An 18,523-nucleotide genomic window follows, 5' to 3' on the forward strand; every position below is an offset into this window, starting at 1 on the left:
CCAATCTTGGTCTTATCAAGGTAACTAGTATTTTCTTCACCATTTCGTGTGTGTGTGTGTGTGTGTGTGTGTGTGTGTGTGTGTGTGTGTGTGTGTGTGTGTGTGTGTGTGTGTGTGTGTGTGTGTGTGTGTGTGTGTGTGTGTGTGTGTGTGTGTGTGTGTGTGTGTGTGTGTGTGTGTGTGTGTGTGTGTGTGTGTGTGTGTGTGTGTGTGTGTGTGTGTGTGTTTTTCGAGGACCATGGGTCGCAGCCGTACCGGGTCGCAGTCAACCCTCCTTCTATTGAGGTGAAAAAGTTGGAAGTTGGCGCAGAGAGATCGGTACGGGGGAGGGGTTGTAGATTTGTGGCGCGCGACAGAGAACCTATCAAACCGCCTCACTCATCGTACTACAGCCATCGTAGCTGTACTGGCGTTGTGAGGACGTTATTCAACTGATGGAGCTGTATATGGATAACGTATGCCTGTGGTCAAGCGAAACATCACTTGCACAAAGACAGAAATGCCGTGATATTAATAGTAATGATAATAATGATGATGATAATGATGATAGTAATAATTCTATCTACTCGTGTTCACCAAGATCTATTTCCCCCTTTCAAGGAGGGTAGCCAAGTCAAAGGCACGTACCTATTCCCATCCATTTCACTCCCCTCCCCTCTCAGCTCCTCAGAGATGACGAGCCATCCCTGCAACCGCCAACTGCTCTGTGTAAAATGGAATGCATTAAGATAAGTACATCCACAGCAAGGCCGCCTCACTTAATCAGCGACCCCCTACCACTCTCTCTGTCCCCTCATGCAGAAAAAGAGAAGACGGGGAGAAATTCCTTCGGGATGCGCCAAAATATCATTCACTTATAAGCACTATCTACCCCCCCCCTCCCTCACTTCCTTGCATAACAGTATCATCCATACACCTTTCATCATACCTTTCTCTAGTAAACAAGTAATGTTTCTCAATGGGGGTGAATTAAACGTAAATTTTCTTCTTCGTTTCTTCCCAAATAATATTATACTTGGTTTGTCAATTTACACCAAGGGACTCTCGCCTGGGATCCTCAATCCACTCACTAAGCCACCTCTGAACCGACGTCATGACTTTATTCATCCAATGATCTTTACTGTTACAAATAAATGCCTCCCCTAAGGGCGTGACTTTTCTCCCGTGTACCCATAATTTTTTTTCTCCTCCTCCAGCCTTCTCCAATCAGAAACGGGTACAGACAGTTGCTCACCGGATAGTTGCTCACCGGATAATTGCTTACCGGACAGTTGCTCACCGGAGAAGTGACAAATAGGACATTTGCTCACCAAAGGATTATTTTAGCAATAATATACACACAATATACAAACCTAATAACATAATATACAGGATTTTCTTAGTTATATTGAAGTTTATTACAGCAATAATACAGGATTTTTTTGTTATATTGAAATTTATTACAGCAATAATACACAAACAATATACAACATTTCATATTTTAGTTTTTAATTAATTATGAAATTCAATACCAATTTCTTCCATCAACATATAGCGATTGCAGTTTTATAACTGGTGCAGTACTGAAGTGGGTTTATTGTCCTTTGTGGTTTACAAGTCCAGTCTAATGGTGTGGCCAACTGCACTTAGAAAGTCAGGAAGACACTAACTTCCTGCAGCATACCCCTGGCACAGATAAAGTAAATCTTTATCATAATTGTTAGAGGCCAAGAACTTATCAAACTCTACAATATAATCTAATGCATTGTTTTTAGTGGGTTTCATTGACTACTTACCCTAACACTTCTAGTTCATGAACTAGAAGTGTTAAGGTTAGGAGTCAATTCAGACTATGAAAGTAAAATTTTCGACTTATTAAATGACAGAGATACATACGAACAGTTAGCCACACCATTAGACTATATATAATACAATATAATATTATTGCTGTATATATAATACAATATAACTAAAAAAAATCCTGTATATTGTTTGTTATTAAGTTCAAGAACTTATCAAACTCTACAATATAATCTAATGCATTGTTTTTAGTGGGTTTCATTGACTACTTACCCTAACACTTCTAGTTCATGAACTAGAAGTGTTAAGGTTAGGAGTCAATTCAGACTATGAAAGTAAAATTTTCGACTTATTAAATGACAGAGATACATAGGAACAGTTAGCCACACCATTAGACTGGACCAGTAAAAGATCATTACTATATATTGATGGAAGAAATTGGTATTTAATTTTATAATGAATTAAAAACTAAAAGTTTGGATATTGTTTCTGTATTATTGCTGTATATATAATACAATATAACTAAAAAAAATCCTGTATATTATTTGTTATTAAGTTCAAGAAAAGTAAAAAATTATCCTTTGGTGAGCAAATGTCCTATTTGTCACTTCTCCGGTTAGCAACTGTCCGGTGAGCAATTATCCGGTGAGCAACTATCCGGTGAGCAACTATCCGGTGAGCAACTGTCCTACACCCAATCAGAAATACTGTTACAACGTCTTAAGAAATACTGTTTACACAAGCAATCTCGATATCGAGGCAGGAATGGCTTAGTTTACATATTGTCACATCAGCATTAAAATATGTTCCCTAGTGGTTGTTTATAAACTTTAGACGGGGAGCGAGATTATAAACATCTACACATATAATTAAATTCTCGCCCACTACCCCTCTATCTACCTTACTTGTCTACCTTTATCTACCAGCCTCTTACACGCGGTATCGACTCGGCAGCTACCATTGGTCATCCCGACCAACCATTTTCTCCTACCCTCTCACAGGGCTCGCTAAATATATAATTGGAAAATATCATATACAAGAAGCTAAACATTTAAACGTATGTCACACAAAACAAAGAAATAAGTAACCCTTCCAAAATGCATAAATGTCAGTAGCACTTTTAAAAGAAAACAATTCAAGCAGGTATATGTCGAATAGCATAAATGTCAGAAACAACAAAAAGACATAAAACAAAATAGTTTGTAACACAGATGCAAATTCGATGTCAAAAATAGATTTGCAAAAATTCACTATTACCAATAATAAAATCAGAAAAAATGTCAAATATTATTCAATGTTTTTCTCCTGTTTGTGAAATTTGATTAAGAACAGTAACATTAGATTTCAATGGAGAATGTTTCCATCTTTTCAAAAGTTATATACACAGCATTAAAGCGTGTCTGCACATTTTCATTTTTGTTTCACACACACTTAATTCACTTTTTGTCTAGGACGCACACTGCATAAGAATTTTCAATGCTTCACAAAAGAAAATGGCTCAGTACTTATTGGTATTGTTCTTATGTATTGGCAAGGGTCCAAGTCTTCATGACTGACTAAGGGTCCGAGTCTTCATGTCTGACCAAAGCTCTAGGTAGTACCTCTAACACACCAAAGTTCCAGTAGTTCAGGTCTTCCATCACAATGAAGCGCCCTACAATTCAACAATATGAATACTATCTGTAAAATTGATCAAGATTAATATTCAATTCCCGTGTGATATTATCAACACATTCCCTAAACGCTCGTGATGTCACGCCTACAATATCGCAGTGTCTAGTTTGCTCTTAAATTCATGTATGGAATTTTGCACACATTATTTTTGTCCAGTTTGTTCCACGTGCACACCACTATGTGGAAAACTTTTTTTCTTTAGATTTCTTCTATAACTGTTTTTTGAGTTTCTTTCCATGTCCTCTTGTGTTTCTCTTGTCCCAGCTTAACAAGTCCTCTCTATCAAGTATTTCTGTGCTCTTCATGATTCTATAGATGGTCAGTAGGTCGCCTCTCTCTCTTCTTTGCTTCAGAGTAGATAACTCCAATTTAGCCAGTCTTTCCTCGTATGACAAGTTTGAAACTGCAGGAGCCATTTTTGTGGCTGCTCTCTGGATTCTTTCTATTTTCTTTATATTCTTTTTGGTACTGGGTGACCACAACGTCACCGCATATTAATGAAGGATTATGTCAACTATCCAACTGGTTTTCAGCCAATAAACTATCCTTAAACGTATCAAAAACTAACTACCTGCTTTTCTACAAAAATAATGAAAGCACTAAGCCGATCAAAATAAACAACGAAATGACTGAAAAAGCGTCCGTCAGTAAATTCCTAGGCGTGTATTTAGACGATCAACTTAATTGGAAACATCATATAAATCACGTGATAAATAAGATATCCAAAACTTTAGGAATTATGCATAAAATGAGAAATATCCTCAATGAAAATACCCTACGTACCATTTACTGTAGTCTACTACTACCATACCTAAACTATTGTTCAGAAATTTGGGGTAATACTTATCAAACTAATCTTCAACGCATAATTACCTCTCAAAAAAAGGCACTGCGTATAATCTGCAATGTAGGTCGTTTAGAACATACAAATAATTTATTTAAAAAACTAAATCTACTGAAATTCAAGGACTTAATAAAGTACAAAACTGCCATTGTTATGCACCAAATCTACAATAAACAAATGAATCAAAACATATTGAAATTTTACTCAAATTACGAAACTCGCTATGCGACTAGGCATACAAACGACTTCTTTAAAACTCAATTCAGAACGACCAAAAAAGGCCAATACTTATCTATCATAGGTGTTAACACATGGAATAAACTGGAAAAGGAATTACCTAAGACAAAATGTTTATCAACATTCAAATGATACTTAAAAAAGTCTTTAATCTATAAGTATTAGTATATTGAACATTTCAGGTCCATTTCATGATTGTATTCATGGAGAAACTGTCATGTACCACCCAAGTCTGCCGCTCTTTTTTTCTTTTTTTTCTTGTTCCAGCAGGTCACGGTGACCCGGACCTGCGCATTAAGCAATTATCGTCCCGTCAACAAGCGACCTGACTTCTCACCTCTCACCTGACCCCCACAAGATGCGATGCTCGCACGTGACCCCGATTCCTACGTGAGGTCGGAGTTAGCGGACGTCGTGTCGCATCTCATTGTGTGTGTGTGTGTGTGTGTGTGTGTATATGTGTATGTATGTATGTGTGTATATATGTATATATGTGTGTAGATGTGTATGTATGTATCATACTAACATGTAACAAAAATAAATAAATAAAAATATTTTTTTTCCTTAAAGGGAGAGCAACTCCCCATAAGCTTTGCTTCTCGCTCTCCCTTTTCAACTACTAATTTTGTAAAATTTTTGTATATGTGTATGTCTAAATTGTATTTTATATTGTTGAATAAACCTTAATTAACTAACTAACTAACATATTTTAGTCTAGGCCTCATCAGTGTGACTAATATTTTTTTTTAAATAATTTCTTCGTCCCAATATATAAATGCCACTTTAATTGATCTTAGCAAGTTGCATGATTCTCCGACAATTTTGTTTATTTGTTTATCATAGGACAAGTCGTTTGAGATAATTACTCTCAAATCTTTTTCAGATCCCACTTTCTTTACCTCCTTAGTTCCAATTTTATAATGTTCTGATATTCTATCAGTGTGACTAATATTTTTTTTAATGATTTCTTCGTCCAAATATATAAATGCCACTTTTATTTATCTTAGCAAGTTGCATGATTCTCCGATAATTTTGTTTATTTGTTTATCATAGGACAAGTCGTTTGAGATAATTACTCTCAAATCTATTTCAGATTCCACTTTCTTTACCTCCTTAGTTCCAATTTTATATTGCCCTGATATTCTATTTTTATTTTTTTCCAAACTCCATTATGCTACACTTTTTGATGTTGAAGTCCACTTTCCATTCTGAACTCCAATTCCATACCTTATTCAGGTTTTTATTTTCCTTAACAATTTAGCGTCGTCTGCAAAGAAGCTCATGTAACATTGCACATCATCAGCCATGTCATTCATATAAATAGCAAACATTATTGGAGCTAGTACAGATCCTTGCGGAACTCCACTGATCACCTCCTTCCAACCTGAATATTTTTCACAGAGTAGTACTCTCATCTTTCTACCAATCAGGAAGTCCTCCATCCATTTTGGTAGGTTCCCTTGTATCCCTCCTATATGTTCAATTTTTTTTAAATAGTTTTTTGTGTGGTACCTTGTCGAAAGCTTTTTGTAAGTCCAGGAAAGCACAATCAACCCATCCATCCCTTTCTTGCACTATGTCTATTAGTCTTGAGTAGAAACATATTAAGTTTGTGGTGCATGGTCTTCCTTATCTGAACCCAAATTGTCTTGGGTTTATTATTTTATTTTCTTCCAGGTGTTTTACCCATCTATTCTTGGCTATAGTGCTTGTTAGCGAGACCGGTCTGTAGTTAGTTGGTTCTTCCTTGTTTCCTCCTTTATATATTGGTACAATGTTAGCATTTTTCCAGTCTTTTCGTATTTTTCCTTCTTTAAGTGAGCAAAATTATTATGTTATGTATTTTGTCCATTAGTTCTTCTTTCCATTCTTTTAGAATCCAATTTGCAATTCCGTCCGGGCCATGCAACTTCTTTACATCAAGGTTTGATAAATGTTCCATTATTTCTTGTTGTGTTATCATTATCTCGCTCATGGGGGGAGATCGCACTTCATATCCTTCGTCCCAATATTGTGTCTTCTCTCTAGTGAGAACAGACTTGAAGTGATTATTCATGATTTCGGCCATTTCTAGATCTTCTGTGTATTCTATATTTCCTTGGCGTAGTTTCGCCATTTCCTGTTTATCTTTAAGTTTACCACTCATATCTATAAAATAGTTTGGGTTGCTCTGCATTTTTCTACAATGTCTTTTTCATAGTTCCTTTTTTCCTCTCTTCGCACTTTTACATACTCATTTCTATAGTTTATATATATTTGCCATTTTCTCCATCTTTTCCAAGCTCTAGTTGTCTCTTCTATCTTTTGCCTCACTGCATATTCTGTTGAACCAGCATTTGATGTACACTCTCTCTTGGTATGTGCCTATTCACTCCTTCATTATAATTAAAATTAATTATCCATCAAGATATTCCATTTCTTTTCCACTTTTGTCTCTTCCATGTAAAAAAAAAAAAAAAAAAAAAAAAAAAAAAATTTGCATTCTGAAGGAATTTCTTTAGTTGTGCAAAGTCCGTTTTGTTGTACATAAATCTTTCTTTCCTATGTTTTTCATTTCTCTCCATGTATATTTCTTCCTTTAGTTCAGTCTCAATGAGTATATGGTCACTCTTTCCAATTGGTGTCTTGTATTGAATTTTATCCACAATTTCAGGCTCTGTTGTAAATATTAAATCTAGTCTGTGTGTGTGTATTCACATTGGTCTATGGATCATGTGCTGGACTCGTGATCGACAGCTATTTCCTTCGCGGAAGAGAGCTCGTATGACCGATCTATGGATAATGCTGTGACCTTACACGCACACACACACATCCAACTCCCCGCCCACGAGAGTTGGAGTATCGACTCGAAGCGCAGCGATACTGGAATTATTTCAGCCCTGGACGGGTCTCTACCAACCGCGCCACCGAACCATGTGTGTGTGTTTGTGTGTGTGTGTGTGTGTGTGTGTGTGTGTGTATGTGTTTACCTAGCGCAGCGATACTGAAATTATTTCAGCCCTGGACGGGTCCCTACCAACCGCGCCACCACGTCATGTGTGTGTGTGTATTTACCTAGTTGTATTTTACGGGAAGGGGAGCTATGCTCGTGATGTCCCGTCTTCATATCTCATTTTATCTAAACTATTTTTAAATTCATGTATTGTTTTTGCACACACCACTTTCTCATCTAACTTGTTCCAACTGTCTATTACTCTGTGAGGAAAGCTGTTCTTTTTCAGATCTCTTCTATAGATGTCTTTCTTGATTTTCTTTCCGTGTCCTCTTGTATTTCTATCATCCCATTTTATCAGATTCTCTCTATCAATAATTTCTATGCCTTTCATGATTCTGTAAATAGCTATCAAATTTCCTCTCTCTCTTCTTTGCTCTAGTGTCTGTAGTTCAAGTTTTGCTAGTCTCTCTTCATATGATAGTTCTGAGAGTGTTGGTGCCAATTTTGTAATTGCTCTTTGTATTCTTTCAAGTTTTTTTTTTATACATTTTTTTGTACTTGGTGACCACATCGTTGCTGCATATTCCAATCTTGGTCTTATCAGAGTGATTAGAATTTTCTTCACCATTTCTTCATCCAGGTATGTAAATGCCACTTTGATTGTTCTTATTAAATTATAAGTTTCTCCAAAAATCTTATTTATATGTTTCTACGGTGACATATTATTCATAACAATGACTCCCAGGTCCCTCTCATTTTCTACTTTTTTTATTCCTTCTTCTCCCAATTTATATGATCCTGTTATTCTGTTTTTGCTTTTTCCAAATTCCATTATACTACACTTTTTAGCGTTGAACTCCATCTCCCACTTCCTACTCCATTCCCATACTTTATTTAGATCACTCTGTAGTGACTCACAATCTTCTTCCGTGTTCACTTTTTTTTTAATATTTTTGCATCATCTGCAAAGAAGCTTGTAGTAGTTTTAGTTCGGAACAACGGCAGGACAAATGAAAATCAACACAAAATATCTAATCTCTTTCTTTTGGTAATTAGCCACAAGGTGCGACACTAGAAGTGTCACATGAGAAATATATGTGAAGCTTATGGTTGTAGCTGGACGTGGAGCCTAACGTCAGCGAGGCGGTAGCAGATGATGACGGCGAGGCTCGATGGGACAGCTAGAAGACTGGACGAGGAGATGTAGTTTGTGCGCTGGTCAGTCTGGTCGGTACTGTTCTGCCCATCTCGGCGAAACGCCGACCTTTTAAGGGAGGCTGGCGGGAATGTGAGGAGCTTTCCAAGTTCCTGATTGGCTGACCGCTGGCTGGCAGGGACACCCTTGCGAACTACGCTTGCCAACTACAGGAACTTGAAGATTTCTTTGATCAGTGTGTGACGGGTCGTAGGATGCATCACGTCACTACAAGCTCATATAACTTTCAATTTCTTCATCCATATCATTAATATATATAGCAAACATTATTGGGGCCAAAACTGTTCCTTGTGGAACACCACTTATTACGTCATCCCATTTTGAGTGTTTGTCTCTTGTCACTACTCTCATTTTTATTTCTTGCAAAAAGTCTTCCATCCATTTAAGCAGCTTGCCCTGTATTCCTCCTTCAGTTTCTAATTTCTTAAGCAACTTCTTATGTGGTACTTTGTCAAAAGCTTTTTTTAGGTCTAGAAATGCACAATCAGCCCATCCATCTCTTTCTTGTATTATATCTATTAGGCTTGAATAGAAACATATTAAATTAGTGACGCATGATCGTCCTTGTCTAAATCCAAATTGCCTTGGATTTAGCACGCTGTTTTTTTTTTAACATTTTACCCATTTACTTTTGATAATTCTTTCACAAATTTTTGCTATTGTACTTGTTAGACAGGCTGGTCTATAGTTGGTAGGGTCTTCTTTATTTCCTCCTTTATATATAGATAATATATTTGCTTTTTCCAATCTTCTGGAACTTTTCCTTCTTTCAAGGAACTATTTATTATGCTATGTATTTTGTCTGCCAGTTCATTTCTGCATTCTTTCAAAATCCAGTTTGCTATTTCATCTGGTCCATGCGATTTTCTAACATCAAGATTACTCAAGTGTTTTATTATTTCATTCTTTGTTACTTCTATTTCTTTCATGGGGGGGACCTTCCATTCGATCTCTTCCGGTTGTATATTCTCCCTTGTAAACATTGATTTAAAATGCCTGTTCATAATTTCCGCCATTTCTATTTCCTCTGTGTATTCAACTCCTCCTTGTCTTAATTTCTCCAAATCTTGTTTGTTTTTCAGTTTGTTGTTTACAAATCTGTAAAATAGTTTTGGTTGATCTTTTCATTTTTCTATGACATCTTTTTCATATTTTCTCTTTTCCTATCTGGATGCTTGCACATATTCATTTCTATAACAAGTATATATTTTCCATTTTCAGGTCTTTTGTCTTTCTTCAATTTGGTCCAAGCTTTGTCTCTTTTGTCTTTTAACTCCCTACAACTTTTGTTGTACCAGCACTTTACATATTCTTTTTCTTGTTTTTGTCTTGGGACATACTTTTCCACTCCTTTTTTATAAATTTTTGTCAAAATATTCCATTTCTCTTCTACTGTTGTATCTTCTTTGTGTATTCTTTCCCAGTTTTCATTTTGAAAGAATTCTCTTATTTTATCAAAATTTGTTTTTTCATACATCAATCTTCCTTTTCTATATTGTTCATTTCTTTTCATGTATTTTTTCTCATTTAGTTCTAGTTCTATCAATATGTGGTCACTTTTACTTATTGGTGCCTGGTATTCTATCTTTTCCACTATTTCAGGTTCTGATGTGATTATTAGGTCTAGTCTCGATGGTTCTTCTTCATTTCTATACCTAGTGTTCTCCTGAATCCATTGTGTCATTGTGTGGTCAATAATCATCTCAAGTAGAACATTTCCCCATGAGTCTTCTCCACCCTTTACTGTCATTTCTTCCCAGCAGATTTCTTTGCAATTAAAGTCGCCCATCATAACTATTCTTCCTCCATCTTCCATTATCTTGTTTAATGTTATTCTTGTGTCTTCTAACATACTTTTATGTGTCTCTTCCCACGAGGCTGTTTTTGGGGGCACGTAGTTTATTACAAACTTTCTGCTCTTCTTATCTCTGTCTTCTACTTCTATCATAATCATCTCTACTCTATTCTTTCCATATGTGACACTCTTCACGTTTGTATCCTTCTTAGTCAGGAACATAACTCGACCCCCCTGTTTTATCTCTCTGTTTCTAATCCAATAATTATATGCATTGTGTCCTATGCTGTTGGGTGGTAGTGGACCTTTTAATTTGGTCTCTACAATTCCCATTATGTCCGGTACTTTTTCCTTCAGATACTCGTTCAGTTCATTCAGTCCTGTTATTAATCCATCTATATTTGTGTAGGACACTCTTAACTTTCTGTTATTTCCATTGTATTCTCTGTTTCTTTTTTGTTTCTCTCTGTTATGGTCCATTTCCAGTAGAATTCTTCTTTTTCTGACTCCGTTCTGGTCTCGTTTTTTTCTTTAGCTTCTTTCCTTTTCCTTTTTTCTTTCTCTCTTTCCTCTTTATTAATTTCTCTTTTTATCCATACCTTTTTATATTGTTCACTTGCTGCTAGTTTCCCTGTTTTTGCTAAGATATTCTCTGCTGTTGCTTGTGACCTGAATTTAATCTTAATTGGTCTGGTCTTATCTGTACTATATTTTCCGAGCCTAAACATCTCTTCAATTTGTTTCATTATTTCAGGTTCATCTTCCTGAACTGATTCTTGAAGTCCTATCTAGGTTATGTTTCTCTTCCATTCCCAATATAATTATACATTTCTTTTTATCTGCTAAGTCTCTTACTATATTTTCCTTCTGTCTCATCACTTTGATAACTGAGTCTTCAGTTTGTTCTTTCATTTGCTGTTTAATTATGTCAGTAAATGCAACTTTACTGTTTTCCTGGATTTTTTTTCCAACCCTGTGCTTCTTTTGCTATGGCCTCTTTATTGTCTTTATTATTCCTCTTTAATTCCTCATTCTCCTCTTTTACTTCTTTTAACTGTCTTTTTAATTCTTCTATTTCATTAGTTAAATTTTTGTTCACCTTCTCTAGTTCTTCCAACTTTTCAACTCTCTGCGCAATGTTCGATCATCTTATCAAGTTTCTCCTCTAGTCTTGTCAATCGGGGGAGGTTGGTATCCCCCCACCCTCCTTAAATCCCTGGAAATTATTATCATCACCTTCCATTGTGCTGCTCTTATCTATATTTCTAATCTTTACATTTTTGTTAATCCCATCACCAGAATCATCGGTCCTCCGTTTGTTTACAAGACGTCTGGCCTCTTGGACCAAGTCTTCCCCTTCTTCATTTCCTTCCATTTCCCTCAGTAATCCCTCCCCTTCTCCTTTTTCCTCACTTTCCCACGACACCACGAGTTATCCCCTTCCCTGTAAATACAATAGGTACTTCCTTTGCGTTGAGGTCCACGAAAATTTCACTTTTTCTTCAGAACTCTAATCCTCGCCGTCCATCCGACAAAAGTGTGTGTGTGTGTGTGTGTGTGTGTGTGTGTGTGTGTGTGTGTGTGTGTGTGTGTGTGTGTGTGTGTGTGTGTGTGTGTGTGTGTGTGTGTGTGTGTGTGTGTGTGTGTGTGTGTGTGTGTGTGTGTGTGTGTGTGTGTGTGTGTGTGTGTGTGTGTGTGTGTGTATTTACCTAGTTGTATTTACCTAGTTGTATTTTGCGGGAAGGGAAGCTACGCTCGTGGTGCCCCGCCTTTGTATCTCGCAGTGCCTAGTTTGCTTTTAAACTCATGAATGGTTTTTGCGCACACTATTTCCTTGTCCAGTTTGTTCCAAGTGTCTACCACTCCATGTGGAAAACTGTTTTTCTTCATATCTCTTCTGTAGCTATGTTTTTTTTTCTTTCCATGTCCTCTTGTGCTTCTCCTGTCCCAGTTTAACAGGTCCTCTGTATCAAGTATGTCTGTGCCTTTTATGATTTTGTAGATGGTCAGTAGGTCACCTCTCTCTCTTCTTTACTCCAGAGTCGGTAAATCTAGTTCAGCCAATCTCTTCTCATATATGATAAGTTTGCGAGTGCAGGTGCCATTTTTGTTGCTGCTCTCTGGATTCTTTTTATTTTCTTTATATTCTTTTTGGTACTGGGTGACCACAATGTCGCCGCATATTCTAGTCTAGGCCTTATCAATGTGACCAATATTTTTTATAATTATTTCTTCGTCCAAATATGTAAATGTCACGGCGAACCGTGACAAAAAAAAAAAAAAAAAAAAAAAAAAAAAAAAAAAAGATATACATATACATATATATACTGTACATATATAAATCAACAACAACTCCGATGCTGGAGGGGGCGAACTGACATTATTCCGTTACTCCTTCACTTCCAATGACACAAACTGACGGATGAGGAGTTGGACTGGGCTGCAGGTTAGTCGTGTGGTAGGACCTAGGACATGGGGTAGGTGGGTCCTAGTCCACTTTCCATTCGTGGTTGAAAGGAAACTCGACCTTCTTTGATGCTTTTATTTCTCCAACATCATTCCAACGCTTCCCAAACCGAGGGAGGGAGGGAATTGAGAACTTGCGTCCCATTCGGTCTTCCAGACCGATTCACTGGTTTCCAAGACCAGTTCCGAGACTAGTTTCTGGTCTCCCAGGTTTGTTCCCTGTAAGTGTACAATTTCCTCAGAAAAATATATCGCATCAATGTGAAATTGGAGTAGGGTATCTGAAAGATTCGTGAGGCAGAAGAAATCCTTATAAAAGTAAAGCTAGGTAACATGAGGTTAATATGCCTCTTCCTGTAATATAACATAGGATAGGCCTCTTCAGAAATCTTTAAATTACCCTACTTAAGGTTTACAAATGATTTTAGGCTAGGCTATAGTAGGTTATTGTGACCCCTTAATTGTAGGTTAGGTAGGATGTAGGTTAACCCCTATACGGCAGCCATTTCGTGACACACTCATGCATATACAAAAATATATATATATATATATATATATATATATATATATATATATATATATAAATGAGAACTTTTTTGCTGGCACATATTATTTTTCATAAATAACATAGTTATGAGAACCGTAAAAGGTTATCCTAGTCTGATGCAAACATGTAGCAACAGCATAAGGCATGGGGTTATTGCCAGCTTCCCTTTTACATCTCATTCCCTTTCTCTATATCGGACATGGTCTCTTTACTGGTTCTGACTTTAACTCTTACCTTTTAAAAAGGGACAATTTGAAGAAGACTTCGATAACTTCGTTTGGCTGTCTGGCAGTCTACGTGGCATCTTTTCACTCTATCGGACCACGCGGGCGCGAGAACAAAAAAAAAAAAAAAAAAAAAAAAAAAAAAAAAAAAAAAAAAAAACGTTCTTGATCCTGTGTCCGATAGCGAGAGTAGGAACATAAAATTGACATAGTAACATTTTTACATGTGTTTGTTTACGAATAAAGTCCTTTTTATGGATTCCATTATAATTAATGTTAATGATTACAATAGTAATTTAAAGATATTAGAGCTGGATGATGAATCAATTTCTAAGTGCATCCAAAATATTAGAGGGATAGCTTTTCACCCTGACATAAATGCCACTTTTATTGATCTTAGTAAGTTGTAGGATTCTCTAACAATTTTGTTTATCTGTTTGTCATAGGACAAGTCGTTTGAAATAATTACACCCAAATCTTTTTCGGATCTCTCCTTCTTTACCTCCTTGGTTCCAATTTTATATTGTCTTGATATTCTGTTTTTGCTTTTTCCTAACTCCATTATGCTACACTTCTTAATATTGAAGTCCACTTCCCATTTCTGACTCCAGTTCCATACTTTATTCAGGTCTTCCTTCAGTGATTCGTAATCCTCTTCAGTTTTTACTTTCATTAATAGTTTGGCATCGTTAGCAAAGAAGCTCATGTAACATTTCACATCCTCATTCATGTCATTCACATAAGTAGCAAACATTATTGGAGCTAGTACAGATCCTTGCGGTACTTCACTAATCACCACTTTCCAATCTGAATATTTTTTCTCCGAGCACTACTCTCATCTTTCTACCAATCAGGAAGTCCTCCATCCATTTTAGTAGGTTCCCTTGTATCCCTCCTATATGTTCGAGTTTCTTTAATAATTTTTTGTGCGTTACTTTGTCAAAAGCTTTTTGTAAGTCCAGGAAGGCACAGTCAGCCCATCCATTCCTTACTTGCACTATGTCTTTTAATCTTGAGTAGAGACATATTAAGTTTGTGGTACATGATTTTCCTTATCTGAACCCAAATTGTCTTGGGTTTATTGTATTGTTGTCTTCCAGGTGTTTTACCCATCTATTCTTGATGATTTTCTCACAAATTTTGGCTATAGTGCTTGTTAGTGATACTGGCCTATATTTGGTGGGTTCTTCCTTGTTTCCTCCTTTATATATTGGTACAATACTAGCATTTTTCCAGTCTTTTGGTATTTTTCCTTCTTTGAGTGAGCAATTTATTATGTTATGTATTTTGTCCGTTAGTTTCTCTTTGCATTCTTTCAGAATCCAATTTGCAATTCCATCCGGGCCATGTGATTTCCTGACGTCAAGGTTTGATAGGTGTTCTAATATTTATTTTTGTGCTATTGGTTATGTCGCTCATGGGGGGAGATCGCCTTTCACTACCTTCGTTCTAATATTGTAAAGACAGAATTAAAGTGATTTTTCATGATTTCGGCCATTTCTAAATCTTCTGTGTATTTTATATTTCGTTGGCGTAGTTTCACCATTTCTTGCTTGTTTTTAAGTTTACCATTCACATATCGATAAAATAGTTTGGGTTGCTCTTTGCATTTATCTATAATATCCTTTTCATAGTTCCTTTTTTCCTCTCTTCTCACTATAACAATACTCATTTCTATAGTTTATATGGGCTTGCCATTTTCCATTTTTTTTTTCTTTTCTCCACCTTTTCCAAGCTCTGTCTTTTGCCTCACTGCATCTTTTGTTGAACCAGCATTTAATGTACACTCTCTCTCGCTTCTGTCTTGGTACGTGCTTATTTACCCCTTCATTGTAATTATCCATGAAGATATTCCATTTCTCTTCCATGTAAAATTGTTCCCAGTTTGCATTCTGGAAGAATTTCTTTAGTTTTGCAAAGTCCGTTTTGTTGTACATCAATCTTCCTTTCCTATGCTTTTCATTTCTCTCCATGTATATTTCTTCCTTTAGTTCAGTTTCAATGAGTATATGGTCACTCTTTCCAATTAGTGTCTTGTATTGGATTTTATCCACAATATCAGGTTCTGTTGTAAAAATTGAATCTAGTGTGTGTGTGTGTGTGTGTGTGTGTGTGTGTGAGTGTGTGTATGTGTGTGTGTGTGTGTGTGTATTCACTTGGTCTTTTTGGATCACGTGTTCGACTCGTGATCGACAGCTATTTCCCTCCTGGAAGAGAGCTCAGAGCTCGTAGGTCCGATCTATGGGTAATGCTATGACCTTTCACACACACACACACCCAACTCCCCGCCCACGAGAGTCAGAGTAACGACCCGAAGCGCAGCTGTACCGAAATTAATTTCGGCCCTGGGCAGGATTCGAACCAAGCACTACGCGCACCACCGTGCTAGTAGTTCATCGTTCTACCAACTGCGCCACCGAGTGTGTGTGTGTGTGTGTGTGTGTGTGTGTGTGTGTGTGTGTGTGTGTGTGTGTGTGTGTGTGTGTGTGTGTGTGTGTGTGTGTGTGTGTGTGTGTGCGCGTATTTACCTAGTTGTATTTACCTAGTTGTATTTTGCGGGAAGGGAAGCTACGCTCGTGGTGCCCCGCCTTTGTATCTCGCAGTGCCTAGTTTGCTTTTAAACTCATGAATGGTTTTTGCGCACACTATTTCCTTGTCCAGTTTGTTCCAAGTGTCTACCACTCCATGTGGAAAACTGTTTTTCTTCATATCTCTTCTGTAGCTATGTTTTTTTTTTTTTTTTCTATGTCCTCTTGTGCTTCTTCTGTCCCAGTTTAACAGGTCCTCTGTATCAAGTATGTCTGTGCCTTTTATGATTTTGTAGATGGTCAGTAGGTCACCTCTCTCTCTTCTTTACTCCAGAGTCGGTAAATCTAGTTCAGCCAATCTCTTCTCATATATGATAAGTTTGCGAGTGCAGGTGCCATTTTTGTTGCTGCTCTCTGGATTCTTTTTATTTTCTTTATATTCTTTTTGGTACTGGGTGACCACAATGTCGCCGCATATTCTAGTCTAGGCCTTATCAATGTGACCAATATTTTTTATAATAATTTCTTCGTCCAAATATCTAAATGTCACTTTTATTGATCTTAGCAAGTTGTAGTGTGTGTGTGTGTGTGTGTGTGTGTGTGTATTTACCTAGTTGTATTTACCTAGTTGTATTTTGCGGGAAGGGGAGCTATGCTCGTGTTGTCCCGCCTTTATATCTTGCAGTGTCTAGTTTGTTTTTAAACTCATGAATGGTTTTTGCGCATACTATTTCATTGTCCAGTTTGTTCCAAGTGTCCAAAACTCTATGAGGAAAACTGTTTTTCTTCAGTTCTCTTCTATAGCTATGTTTTTTTATTTTCTTTCCATGTCCTCTTGTGTTTCTTTTGTCCCAGTTAAGTAAGTTCTCACTATCGAGTACCTCTGTGCCTTTCATGATTCTGTAGATGGTCAATAGGTCACCTCTCTCTCTTCTTTGCTCCAGTGTCGGTAACTCCAGTTTAGCCAATCTCTCTTCGTATGATAGGTTTGCAAGTGCAGGTGCCATTTTTGTAGCTGCTCTTTGGATTCTTTCTATTTTCTTTATATTCTTTTTGGTACTGGGGGACCACAATGTCGCTGCATACTCTAATCTAGGCCTTATCAATGTAACCAATATTTTTTTCATCATGTCTTCGTCCAAGTATGTAAACGCCACTTTTATTGATCTTAGCAAGTTGTAAGTCTCCCCGACAATTTTGTTAATCTGTATATCATAGGACAAGTCGTTCGTGATAATTACTCCCAAATCTTTTTCGGATCCTACTTTCTTTACTTCTTTGGTTCCAATTGTATATTTTCCTGATATTCTGTTTTTGCTTTTTCCAAACTCCATTATGCTACACTTCTTAGTATTAAAGTCCACTTCCCATTTCTGACTCCAGTTCCATACCCTATTTAGGTCTTCTTGCAGTGCTTCACAGTCCTCATCAGTTTCTATTTTCCTTAGCAGTTTGGCGTCATCGGCAAAGAAGCTCATGTAGCAGTTCACGTCCTCATCCATGTCATTCATATAGATAGCAAACATTATTGGTGCCAGCACAGATCCTTGCGGTACTCCACTGATCACCTCTTTCCAGTCTGAATATTTTTCTCTGAGCACTACTCTCATCTTTCTACCAGTCAGAAAGTCCTCTATCCATTTTAGTAGGTTTCCCTGTATTCCTCCTATGTGTTCCAGTTTTTTTTAGTAGTTTTCTGTGTGGTACTTTGTCAAAGGCTTTTTGCAAGTCTAGGAATGCAAAATCAGCCCATCCATTTCTTTCTTGCACTATGTCTATTAGTCTTGAGTAAAAGCATATTAAGTTTGTGGAGCATGATCTTCCTTGTCTGAATCCGAATTGTCTTGGGTTTAATATGTCATTGTCTTCCAGATGTTTTACCCAATTATTCTTGATTATTTTCTCACAAATTTTGGCAATGGTGCTTGTTAGTGATACTGGCCTATAGTTGGTGGGTTCTTCTATGTTTCCTCCTTTGTGTATTGGTACAATGTTAGCGTTTTTCCAGTCCTCGGGTATCTTTCCTTCTTTGAGTGAGCTGTTTATTAAGATGTGTATTTTGTCTGTTAGTTCTTCTTTGCACTCCTTTAGAATCCAATTTGCAATACCGTCCGGGCCATGTGATTTTCTGACATCCAGCCTTGATAAATGTTCTGATATTTCCTTTAGTGATGCTGTAAACTCATTCATGAGGGGAGATTTCTTGTTTTTGTCTATGTCACAATTCGGTATTTTCTCTCTGGTGAAAACAGATTTAAAGTGATTGTTCATGACTTCG

Source organism: Oratosquilla oratoria, chromosome 40 (assembly GCF_046742065.1).
Source record: "Oratosquilla oratoria isolate Oo_2021 chromosome 40, ASM4674206v1, whole genome shotgun sequence".
NCBI lineage: Eukaryota > Metazoa > Arthropoda > Malacostraca > Stomatopoda > Squillidae > Oratosquilla > Oratosquilla oratoria.